This window comes from Peromyscus leucopus, chromosome 5 (genome assembly GCF_004664715.2).
Source record: "Peromyscus leucopus breed LL Stock chromosome 5, UCI_PerLeu_2.1, whole genome shotgun sequence".
Taxonomy (NCBI): Eukaryota; Metazoa; Chordata; class Mammalia; order Rodentia; family Cricetidae; genus Peromyscus; species Peromyscus leucopus.
Window position 1 is genome coordinate 60,044,379 of NC_051067.1, and position 14,094 is coordinate 60,058,472.

Genomic DNA, 14,094 nt, shown 5'->3' on the forward strand with positions numbered 1-14,094 from the left:
AATGTATTGAATTGGAAGTTTGTGTATTGCTAGATCCTACAGTTAAGAAATATAAAATGAACATTTTATCTGTTACTAAAATCATATTTGAATAAGTAACCTGAAGAGAAATTGGAAATGATATTTTCAAACATATATAGTCCAAAAATTTTCTGTGCACATTCATTTTGAATAAAATTCTAACTCTAAATTTCTTTAGCATTACCATGAAAAGTAAGGTCAGCACCCAATGAGCCTGGTGAATATTCAGAGAAAGGCAGAGCATATGGCACAGATAGAGAAAGTAGTAGGGAAATAAGAGGATAAGTAGGAGGAAGGGAAAGAGATGGGTTAGATCAAAACACATTGTATGCATATATGAATATTAAATATTTTAAAACAGCATTGAAAAAATAATATTGCTTAAAGATTATGCTTTTGTAATAAATTCCTAATCTATCATGTTGGTTGTTTCTTCATTTAACTATACAAAAATCACTAACATTAATATTCAGAGAAAGAGTTACATTGTGTCAAAGACAAGAAGTGTGGGCGGCAGAGTCAAAAAGTTTGTTCAATGGTTCCTTAGTGTCACCAGACACCCAGGATCTCTCCAACTTCCACCTCTAATTTGATCAATATATGGCAACCTTCTTCTGTACCTCCACATCATGGCTGTATGGTCAAATGATGGGAAAGATTTCTTCTAAAGCTTGGGTTTCTTATTCATTGAGCAATAACCTTTTCATACATGTCTGCCCATGCCATGCTGGCCAAGAGAATACATCATGGCATTCCTTACTGACTAGATACTTTGAGTATTTAAGAAATACAACTCTGTCTCCCTAACTAACTCCGCTATTTTCTTACTAGGTGATGGAGAAATAGCTGTAGGTAGAAACTACCTCTGTTCACCAGTACGGCCTTACCAAAGATGTCTAAAATGCTATTTTTGTCTAAAATGTTGTCATTGCTTAATCTATTTATATGGATGATTCATCCATGTAGCACATATTTCTGTGATATGGCAAGTAAAGATAATTATCACATCAAAATATAAAATGAAATATGTTATACTACTTTTTGTCAAACCATTTGAACAACTTCGCGAACATCTAAAAGTTATTCATGTGTTTATTCATTCACACATTACTCATTAAATTAATAGTAATTGAAAATTCAAGATGTACTATAAGCTGCGTTAGGCATTGTAGACAAAGTGATAAGAGACTCAGGCAATTCTTTGGCACTGTGGCTCATGAAATATAATAGAGGCAGACCCACATACAGGAATCATAAAAGCAAGTGTAGGGCCAGCAAGATGTCTGGGCAGATAAAGGTGCTTGCCACCAAGCCAGAGGATCTGAATTTAATTCCAGGTCTTGCCAAAAAGTATAAAATACAATGCTGATCATTGAAGATACTATAGTCATTATAGGCACACGACACAAGGTGTAGGGGCTTAAGTGTCTATCTACAAACTCAAATATCAACTCTCAGAAGTTGTAGTCTTTAAACTACCCAAACAATCTCCCATTCCTACATCCACCGCCATTTTCAGCAGATCTAAATGCCAGAAGATGCTTGTAGTCAACACTCCACAAACATCTCAATGTAAAAAATTATATATAGCCAGAACACTAAAAATAAAATATAGTTAATCCCAGCACTTGGAAGGCAGCAGCAGGAAGATCTCTGTGAGTTTGATGCCAGCCTGGTCTATAGAGTGAGTTCTAGGACAGCAGGGTCTACACAGAGAAACCCTGTTTTGAACCCCCCTCAAACAATAATAAAATAAAAACCAGAATCAATTACTAATAAGCAAATTTACTCAATTTTTCTTAGACATAGATTTTATTTACCTTTAATTTTTAAACTTATTGTTTTTATGTGACTTTGTTTTATGTATTCTGCCTGCATTTAAATCTGTGTACCACATGCATGCAGTGCACACAGAGGCACTGGAGTTACAGGCAGCTGTGAGCCACTGTGTGGGTTCTGGGTATTGAACCCGGGTCCTCTGGAAGTGCATCCAGTGGTCATAACTTCTGAGACATTTTCCAACTCCAGCTCCCTTACAAATAGATTTTAGGTCTACTCTCCTGTCACTCTTATTTTTTTTTCTTGTATTGGAGAAACACTCGTGTGTGTGTGTGTGTGTGTGTGTGTGTGTGTGTGTGTGTGTGTGTGTGCGCGTGCATGTTATGGGAAGCAAGCAACATCAAAAACAGCAAGTTTTATGTGGAAATATCTGATACAGATTTATGTGAGATTTGGCAATGTTGAAGTTTTCTATCATAGAGCTGCCCACTCATCTCCCTCAGGGTTAACATGACTCACTCTCAACTTACTTGTCCTTGGGAATATTATTTTTCTTGATCCCTTTTTACTTTGACTCTCTTTGATCTACTTTAATGAATTTAATATCCTTGATTGTTTTTTATCTGCAGATATCCATGGCATCTATTTGTACTGATATGGCTTGCTCCCGGTCTGCCTCTTTAATTTTTTTACACCGTCTGGAACAAAATAAGAGACTGTAGCATCTGAACTAAGAGAGAGAACTGGTGTTTCAGTGAGAAATTATGCTTTTATTCACTAAGTTCTAAGGCATGATTTCAGACTTTAATGGTTCCTTGAATAATAGTTTAAAATGGATATTTTATATTTTAATTTAATCCTTAATAAAAGCTAGAATTGTGCTATTATACCCAGTTTGACATGAAATTTGTTTTGTGCACTTATAATTAACTAGTACTGACAACACAGTTTTGGTAAAGGATAGGAAGATCTTGACAATCTACATGAAGGAGATAATATGTTTCACTTACAAATGAGTTTGGTCAACTTAAAAAAGAAAATGTACTACATGTGTCTATCCATTGTTAAGTGTTCTTCAGAAACGAAGTTGATGTAACTACACAATCTAAAAAAAAATTGTGGTAATGAAAGTACAACCATGTGGAAGATTCCTTTGTGGGCTATGAGTGACCAAATGTCAGGATGAGTCTTCAGGTACCCAGCTTGCACAGAATCTTCACCAGCCAGGAGTTTGGATAGATTTTCTTCTCATTTCAGTGATGATTGTGATTTATGAGTTCTCAGGGTTTGACTTAAGGAGTTATTGTACACTATCACATGAAGTTACTTAGATGCCTGGCAGAAAGAGGTGGAAACCACAAGTAAACCTTTCTTGACTCCTGACGGCAAAGGTAATGATTTCTAGCTGACCCTACCAACTAAAAATACAGATGATGTCAATGTATGAATTTTCCTTCCTGCAAGTTCACAAACCCATTGAAATTGTTTGCCTTTTGGATTTCTTCAATGTTTCCTCTATTCAGTTAGCAGAAACTTTTCGTGCTTGTGTGAGTGTGCACATGTGGGTACACATGTGTGGAGATCAGAGGACAACTCAGAGCTTTGGTCCTCCTCATATTGTGTCCAGCTTATATGTTAAGACAGAGTCATTCACTGACCTAGGCTCAGCTCCAGGCTAAGTCTACCGTCAGGCAAGCCTGGGGATTCTGCCTGTCCCACATCCCCTCAAGGTATTATATCATTTTTGCATGTCAACACTTTAAGGCAACTGAGTTATCATCCCAGACAGACAGGAAGCTTTTTAAAAGCTGGCCTTTAAACTAATTACAACTTGGCGTTCATGGCTTCATAACTGACTCAGTAGAGTATCTGACCCAGGGGTGCCAACATATGAATATTTGAGGATACTGTTGAAGTGGGATGGTGTTCTAAGTAATATTTCAATTCTCATGGTAAACACATGGCTCTTCCAGTTAAAAGTCTCTTATGTAATCTAGCTTCCTTAGAAGAGACATGCATCTATTGTGGTAGGCCAGGAGTAAAAATAGAAGTGATTTGTAGGCATCTTTCAATTAAGAATTAACTTTTGGAAAGAAAGAGATAAAGAAGTTTGCGTTTGGCTGGAATATATTATTTTATTTTTACACTTAATTTCTCCATGTAAGTAGAAAGGTCATCCCCCTCAGAAATAATCATCTACAAGAAAACAAAGAGGGCTTTTTTTTTAGTTCATAAACCAGGTTTTCCCTATCTTTAGACATCCATTAATGTCCCTTTCAATACTTCATCACAAATTAAGCAGCCTCCTTCCTTGTTTGCTGATGTGCATATTGAATTAGGAAACAACCTTTTACTAGATGCTAACACATACCAGCCTCCTTAACCTAATGCAAGCCAGTCAGTGCTGAGATAATTAACAACACTCACGGATCCTCTGTAGACCAAGGTTATTACATATTTTTCTGGGTGCAAATAATCTTAAATCCAGTTGTTCCTTATTGGTTCATTTATTGCCATGTTTCTCCATTCAGTAAGCATTTGCTACTTTCTCTAGCTATTAAGATGATCCAAATCTTCAGGAATGAAGTGAGGAATGAAGAAGAAAGAGAAAGAGGAAGAATCAGAATGGGAGGATGATGAGAGACAGAGAGGGAGATAGGAAAGAATCCAGAAGAGAAAATGAAGAGAAAGGAAGGAGGGAGGAATAGAAGGTTGGAGAGAAGAAGAGAGGGAAGCAGGAAGGAAGGCCAGATCTTGGGAAAGCACATTACACTGTGAGAAAAAACAACAGGTTTGTTTTAGATGAATATAGGCACACTCAGTCAATAACATAACGTAAATGGTTCACATCAGTGCTATAGGAAGGCAAAGTGAAAAGGTGTGGCTATGAGCTATATCTGAGAATAGAGAGGCCACTTGGAGGAGTTAGATTTATATTGAATTGCAATTTAGAATGAATGGCAGAATAAACCTAAGGCATAGAATGCAAAAGGAATTGTGTGAGAAAGAGGAAAATAAACTGATCAAAATGGGTGTGATAGCATTGCTAGTTTAGGAAGCTGAAAAGGTAGGGTGCAAGTGATACAGGCATTTGGATAATAACCTCCACCATGGGGTAAGTTACATTTCCTTTACAAAGTCCAATGGTCTTTCTCTCTGTCACTCTCTCTCATTCTAAATTTAATATCAAGTGCATGTCTTTTTTCCTAAAATTTTGTAAGATTTCCTGATATGCCCAGTTTTTATTTTTATGCACTTATATTATTTACCCTAAGCATGGCTTATCCTTCAAAATACAGCTTCATGGTTTCTGGGGTCTGAGTATATCCCCTCATGCTACATTCACCATGCATGATAAAGACAATGACTTCTGTTTACAATAAATCCCACTTAAAGAGGGTTTTTTTTTGAGAGTTTTTTTTTTTAATTGAACCTTTGGACCACATTAAATGCATATGACCATGAAGAAGTGCAAAGATGCACAACTGAAATTAAATTCAGTACCTGCTATTATAAAGAATAGAAATTATGAGTTATGTGATTTCATGTTTGCTTAGACAAATGTAATTGCAAGACACAGGGACATGGGAAGTTAACTAGTTAAACAATTGATGATATTGTCCAAATTATCTCTTTATGGAACTTGGAGAGAATATATTATAAAACAAGGAGAAGAGAAAGACTGATGATTGTGTATCCAAGGAACATTTATGAGATAAATATTTGTGGAGAAAGCTACAAAACCATCTAAGCCTTTACTCATTGCCTATGTGAAAAGTTAAGAGCATCTTTTCCATTTTTCAAGGACTCTGAAACTGTAATGATGACAAAATTGTGATGAGGAGCATGTCGTGATGCTCTACAGTGCTGTCTACACCTGAAGTGATTTTTTTAGAGGAAAGGAAAAACAAAAATGTCACTGAAACCAGAGAGATTATTCACCATGACTGTAAGAAGTGCTGCTCTTCTCCTTAACAGGACTGACAGTTTGATGTATTCATGGTGACAAGCTGAGCGCATAATTGTGAGAGTCCCAATAGTCAAACTATAGACTCAAACCTGAGAGAAACACCCTTTTGAATGATGCTCCTCTGTGACCTCAAGTCAAACTGTGGTAACTGAGGGAAGAGATTCCACACTCTGGTTCTTCACATCCCACTTTGCTCTTCTCTGACACATCTGAAGGCCAGCAGGTGGATATCCAATTAGTAACGACTCATTAAACCACTCTACTATCCCTTTCCTCTTTTACTCCCATCTTCTCTTGATCATGAAGACAAAACTATGCTCTATCATCACCAGAAAAATTTCTTGTAATTTTTTCCCTGCAAAACAAAATATATCACCATACAAGCAAGAAGATGTTGCCATTATGATGCAAAGTGAAGGGCATGTGGGCCAGTGACAGTTGAGGACAGCTCCTTGTCCCTTCTCCAGTCCCTTGCTGATATCTGCACCATTTGTACCTGCTCTGGATTGATATTGCCCTGGCTCCTTTATCTGTCTCTTCATCTTTGAAGTTGCATCCACAAGAAGTTACTCTATCAGGTGAACTTAAATTTCAAACCTCTAAACCTGTTACAAAATCAAATTAAAGTACAGATCATTTTGTTCTGGAAATGGAGTGTCATCTGTAATTGCAGCACAGACGGGGGAGAGACACCCTAATTTTAAGCTCTTTGTTATGAATCCGTATCTTCTCTGTGAAATCAGAATGTCAGTCTTGCGTTCCGAGGAAGCAAATAAAAATAAATGTATCCTGCAGTTAGACAGGATATGACACTGACTCAATAAGGCACTGGAGTGTGAAAAAAAAAGTCACTGTAAAGGGAAAAAAGGATGAAAGTAATATTGGCTAACATTTTCTTTTTATTAGTGTTCTTTTTAATATGAAGCATTTTATGCCACCATATGCTCATCCAATGTCTCGTGACCAGTAAAATTTAAAAGCACCCTGAATTGGAAACTCACAGTGTACTTTAAATGTTCACTTTTAATTGGTTTATCGACTTTTCTCTTCCATGGATTATTTGCCTAAGTATATAATTTGATGTTGATTGCCTTTTTTTCTAAAGAAGACACATTAAATAAAAGGACATTGCTTTAGCTGCCTGTGCCTAGCTATGAAAGCACAGACTGAGATGCCTCTCACTAAATTCTATATTTTTATGTAGAACTCAATGCCATAATATTACTTTATTTTATATTTATTAATGCTTTAAAAACAGACAAAATAATTTTTGTCACTGTGCTAAATTTCAGTACTGTGAAATATTTTAGTTTGTAATATTAGAGGGAAAGCAATTGTTTCACTGTATGGTTTAGTATTTTTTCTTTTGTAGCTTCAATGTTCATAAATATGTCATTGAATCTTTCATGGTTTTTATTCCTGGCAAAATTTTGAGAAATAAAGTTCACACAGATAAATTATAGAGCATTTGAAAGATCTTATATTTTTTTAAATTTATTAAAATACTTGTTACATGAATTCATCTCCAATCTTTCAAGGCAATGCTATGACCATTCCTCAAATGGATTTAGCACAATAGTATTTACTGTTCCAGAATTGGCTATCTTAACAGACACCCTACTTCTAAAAGCTTATATATTCATTTTTGCAATGCCTTAAGTCCCTTAGGACAAACACTAGGATACAGGTTTACAAATCACTTTCTGCTCTCTATGAAGGATAGATTTGAAGATGTATTAAAATAATTTAGAAATGGGTAGAGTTTACATCATCAGTGAACTCCACACTACATTTACAACTTTCCCAAATCTAGCAAGTGTTTTCACAGATAACAAGAATACTGACAATTTGTAAGACTGCAAGCTCCAGGGTCAACCTGTATATTATTTAAATGTTTGGGATCTGTGTGTGAAGAGATGTGCAGGTAAGGCACATGACTATGAGAGTGAAGCGCGGGTGAGCTCTTGAGACAGAGGGCTAATACACAACATGAGTGCTGTTGACAGAAAGCACATCATGAGAGTTATTTTTATTTGCTAATTGAAAAGACCTCAAGAACACTGCCCCAGTTGTAAACCTTCACCAAACAAGGTATTTTCTGCTGGAATAAGGTAATATTAGTGACAATCATGGGACTCCCATAGTTAGAAATATAACAACAAATAGAAGTAAGTTCTACCAAGATCATGGCTCGTACCAATTAAGGGCCTGACTTTGTTGGCTTACTCACAACTAGGAGGAAAAAATATACATTACTTGAAAAATGGTTAAAGTATACATACCTGCAGTTAATTTTTAAAGGCTGATTAAAAACATTTATCCAAATGTTATGTATCCCAAATATGAAGAGAAAGATTAAGATTGGAAACATCTCTTCAATGAAGGCTAAACCATTGTTTTAGTTAATAACTTGACTTAAATTACAAAAACTTCATTCTGAAAAAATGTGGTATAGATTTTTGCATTTGGAGTAAGTTAAGTTATTTTGAGAATTTTAAGCAATGAAACTATGAAGTATGTGCAATCTCTTTGCTTTATAAGTGCATATTATAAAAATACTAGTTAAATTAAGTTAGTCAAATCAGAAAGAAAATTACCTTAAACAAAAATACATTTTTATGGCAAGAAAGACTTGAGAGCTAAATACAAGAGTTGAACTGAGTAAGAATAATCTAAAAATAAGACTCAAAACAAAATATTTTAATATTGTATTCTTTTTCAGATTCATAAACGGTTTAACTAGGATGTACTACTTAAGTACATACCAGTTAAGGAGAATAAAGTACAGTTAAGGAGAATAAAGTACAGATGTCAGTTAAGGAGAATAAAGTTGAGGAATATTTTCATTGTGCCAAAGAAATTAATTAGGCTATTAGTTCAATAGCAAATTTTGCATAGTTCACATTATAAAGTTATATGCAGTATTATCTTGCAATAACTATATAACATAATGTTGATATGTATTAATATTGATAATAAACTATAAATTTTTCAACAGATATGCTATCTCAACAGTGCTACAGGTAGAGAAAAAAATAGACTTGAAAGTAAACTCTAAGATCAAGTAGATTTCCTCATTATGAAACAAAAGCTAAGTTTTAGTCTTAAAAGGGAAACAACCTCCAGACTTCAGTTTTTATGGGGATGATTTCAGCCCAGGAAATCAAAGCAGAGGATCAGACCTGAGCATGTTGATTTTTGTAGGAGAGAGCCAAAAGGAATGTGAGTCTCCTGAATTTACTAACTACATCTTTACTGCAATATAGGTAGAAAGAACTCAACAAAATTACTCTCTGTAAAAATGCCTATCATATTCAGGGAGCCATACCTGATATGTGTTCATGATTATGTCAGCCATATCTTAACCAGAAAATCTCTTTTTTTAAAAAAATGTTTTTAATCTATATTTTTTATTTTATGTGAAGGTGTGTTCTGCTTACATGTGTGTGTTAGATTCTCCAGGACTTGAATTACAGACAATTGTAAGCTTCCTCGTGGGTGCTGGGAATTGAACACAGGTCCTCTGCAAGAGCAACTAGAGTTCTTAACCACTGAGCCATTCTCCAGCCCCAGAAGATCACTTTCCATAGGACTCTTCATCTCCTTCAGTTCCTAAAATCTTTGCATTCCCTAGATAGTGAGAATCTTCTATTCATCAAGCCATAATACTAAGTAAGTCTAAACCCAAGTCTGAAGCACGGCACTATATCATCAGAATCCAGGGGCATATACACGTAAGTAGACACGTATCTCCAATAGAGAATACTGGTCCCTTCCATGTTCACATGCTTTGCTTTCATTGCTTTAAAATTAAGTATTTATTCAAAGTACACCAAAAATGAATCCACAGGCTCTGTAAGCCTTTCTCATGTTCTTCTACTGGGAAAAATGTACTGTGATAGAAAGTCATATCTTAGCATCCTTCTGTAATCATTGATTTGAGATTAAAGATGGGAGAGTAAAGACTGGAGTCACACACAGTTAACCAGATCAGATGGGCTCTGAATATACATTTCAAGAAACGGTCTTTAAGTCATTGTAGAAAAATGTGTCCATTTCCATATTCAAAGAGAATCTTGAGTAGAAAGAAAGGTCTAAAGGAGACCTAATCCTACAGCTCCCTGTTCTCAATATTTGTATTAGAGAAGGATGGAGTTAATTCTTTTAACCTTACTGTAGTGATTTAGGGAAACCACCCCAGGCCTTCTGAAGTTTCAAATGATGTCCAAGGACTCAACTTTCAATGTCAACTTCCTAATTCATCTTTTTTTTTTTTTTTTTTTTTTTTTTGGTTTTTCGAGACAGGGTTTCTCTGTGTAGCTTTGCGCCTTTCCTGGGACTCACTTGGTAGTCCAGGCTGGCCTCGAACTCACAGAGATCCGCCTGCCTCTGCCTCCCGAGTGCTGGGATTAAAGGCGTGCGCCACCACCACCCGGCTTTTTTGTTTGTTTGTTTGTTTGTTTTTTTGTTTGTTTTTTTTTGGTTTTTTCAAGACAGGGTTTCTCTGTGTAGCTTTGCGCCTTTCCTGGAACTCACTTGGTAGCTCAGGCTGGCCTTGAACTCACAGAGATCCGCCTGCCTCTCTCTCCCAAGGGCTGGGATTAAAGGCGTGCGCCACCACCGCCTCCTAATTCATCTTTTTAAATTGAGTTATTCCATGCACAAGTCATTTCAGTGTTTTTCTGTGTGACTTTTACCACATTGATATCATTCAATTTTTTTTGTCACTAGGTAATTTTGAATTAGCAGTTTCTATATTAAACTATGGTACTAGTTAACTAATGATGTGACCACTCATCTATCTGTCCATGCATGGTTGCTTGCACAGTCATAAGCATATACTGCTTTCTGTTGTGGTCAATAAAATAGCTAAGTTTTGAGTTTAATACTTGAGTGAGTTAACCTCTCTGTGCCTTAGTAGTGGAAACATCAAGATTTGATTAAGGTAGAATTGCATCTTGAAGTTTCAATATGGCAGCTGACAGAATATAAAGTTCAGAGAGTTTTAAGGTCAAAGAACATGGATGTATTGTGAGCCATTTATAGATTGCCATAAGTGATGATAAGCATTTTATTTTTTTCACACTAGCAAAAATAATCTGAAAATGTTGGGGAGGGAAAGGAAATATAAAAATAAAAGAAATCATATGCACTAGTCATTTTGGAGAAAAGTAGAGGAGAAGTGCATCCTTGAATGGACAACAATTGAATTATCAATTTTCTCTTTTAAATAACAGTGTTTTTTTTTTCACTTAGGTATGTGATATTCAGCCTATTCTAACACTGAGCTTTACATTTAAAAGCCTAATGTAGTAGGCATCATTTAACCAAAAAAGCACACTTCACATTGGTTTGATACCAAACAACGGATAAGAGAATTCATAGCAATGTGAAAATAAGACAAACAGCCATTGTTATGGAGGAGGTGACTTCTGTGGCACTAGTCACTGCTCCCAGTAGCACTCAGTCAGAACAGCTGTGGTGTTTTGGAAACAGCCATCAATGTCAGCATTAAATTGTCTGGTTTCTGAGTTATTAAAGAAAGTAGTAATAGCACATTTCATTAATACCCAAGGGTTAATGTTTTACTTTGTTTGTAACAGTCACCTGAGTGTTTTTATCTACGAACTTTGGTTTCATATTCTCTCTCTCTCTCTTTCTCTCTCTCTCTCTCTCTCTCTCTCTCTCTCTCTCTCTCTCTCTCTCTCTCTCTCTCTCTCCTCTCTTCTCTCTCTTTCTTCCTCCCTTTCCCCTTGCCTCCATCCATCCTTCTCCTATCTTTTGTCCTACTACTCAGAAGGTAAGGAAAACATTTAAAAAATAATAAGCAAAGGCCCGACCAATAATAATAACAGGGTGATTCTGTTTTAAATCTGGACAAAATGTGAGCTATATACTCAGCAAACATACATGCAGCGTACCTTGTATTCGCTTTGACGGACTATAAAGAAAAGAATGGGAATGTTGGGTGGGGGAGGAAGGAGGAACACAGTGTGCAAGTGTAAGCTAAAACCCCAGCAGGCTGGCGCCACAGAAACGGGACCCTTGGAGGGACAACCTGTACGGGCACTCTGAGTGGTAGGCTTGTGAATCATACTTCTAAAGCGTCTCACTTCACTGAAACTGGCAAGAAGTGTTTGTCAAGGAAGAGAGGAGGAAGAAACGAACTGGGTAAGGCTGGGTGGCAGTCACGCACATCTTACCTCTCACCCGGCAGTGACCTTCGTATGTTTTCATGTTTATCTAAAGAAAGATAAAAGGTATGATTGCTCAGGAATGAAAACAGGGTTAACATTCAGACAGAGGAAAGCAGAAACAGCAGTTTAAGACGATGAGGGAAATGTAAACCAGCCTTGAGAAGCATTTGACATTGCCTCTCTCTCTGCAGAGGTCATGGTTATACTCTATTGAAACAAATAGGATCGACCCAGCAGAAGGTTTTGATCACAGAAACCAAAGCTATCCTAGATGTACGTCTTACTGCCAGAATTTGTAAGTTCCTAAAACTAACAGCACGCTTCTATGCAGGACAAATAGCTTCGAATTCTCTGAGGCAAAGAACTATGCTCCAGGATTGAGACAGCAAAACCAGTGAAAACACAAAGGTTTGATTAAGGTAAACGTATGTAATTCTGTGTTTTGCTATAAAAAGGATTAGAGAAGGCTCCAGAACAATTTAATGAGGGGCACATGCAGTTTTCTCTGTACAGTTTTAAAGTCAGGAAGCCAAAGCAGCGTAAAGCCTTTTGCTTACAGAAACTGAAGACCTCTGTGCCTTTCAACTAGATACCTTGAGGTCTGAAGTCATGCGCACTTCCGGCGCTCAGTCACAATGAATTCTGACCTTCATTTCCTTAAGAAAAGTATTATGAAAAAAGTGCCAAGATCAAGTTGCTGAGAAAAAGCTTATGAGAAATTCTCAATCATGGGACTAGATTGTGGCTTATACAAACGTGCCCCCAGCACAGGTTTTCCATTGAGGAAGAACCACACACAGAAAGGAGTAGTTAAATAAAAAAAAGATCAATGTGTCATTTGACACAAAGTAAATCATTACTTTCTTGTGGATTGCACTACCTTTCCCACTGTCAGTTCTATTTCCCATCATGCCCTTGACCTTGGAGGTCAGCTGTCATTGGAAGATGAAGCTCTGAATAAACAGAGAACACCCTCTGGTGTCTCTTATCTCTGCATTTTGCCTCAAATCTCCGGGTGGAGTTTTAAATTATTCATCCTCTAGTGCTCTCTCAGAGTTACACATCTCCATCACGAACTCCCCCTTCCACCTCCCCATTTGTGAGTGAAGGCGGTATCCTTGGGAACCTTATCAGAGATCGTAGATTCAGGCTCCAGAAATGAAATAAAAGAGGAAATTGGCTGTATTAGCATAAGAGGAGTCAGCCTGGAGTTGAATACACACATCACCCGGGAGCACACTGGCTTCCCTTATCAGCAGCTTTTGATCACCACTTTCTTTTTTATATATATATACATACATTCTTTAATTCCATCCAGCCCACCTCTTTGTTCCAACTCATATGAGGGAACATATGAAATCAGGGCAGATGGCACAAAGTCCTGAATAGTTTTCTACACTTCCAGCCTTTCCTGGGCTCAAGAAAAGTAGCATAAATAAAACGTTCATTTCGAAGATAGCTTTTATAGGCAAACTCCTCTCTCCTACCCCCAGGAAAAGAGTTGTTATTCCTATTGCAGGGGGAGAGGGGTATAAATAGTTAAAGTTTGATTTGAAGGGTTTTGCAGCAAAAGCCAGGGTATCATTCAGTAGAAGAACCTAAGATATAGTTTACATACAGCAGTGAATTTCCCTTTTCCTAGGGACAAGAGAAGCAGCATGCTGTGATCTTTTTTGAATGCACTTTATTTTTTTTTTTCATTTTATCTCTTAAAATTATTCTTCCAGACCTTCTATTAAAATATACCCTGATTAAGGTTGCTGGCATGGTGTATTTTATCTCTACAAATACTGTCTCCAAACTGTCATTTTCAAAGATGCATTTCATTAAGGTGCTGTCTGGCATATGGAAATCTGACAATAGTATACACACACCCACACACACACACACACACACACACACACACACACACACACACACACACTGTTTAAGTTTATTTCCTATTTTTTTATAACACACCTATAAAATTTATAAAAATCACTAAATGCGCGTCAACACACTTTTATTTCATGTTCAATATATTCTTCCCAATCTTATCTAATAACACCTTTTTGTTTTCCTGAAAGGAATTATTATAGGCAATCAAACATATGACATTAGTAACTTAAACAAGTTTGGTAAAACTTT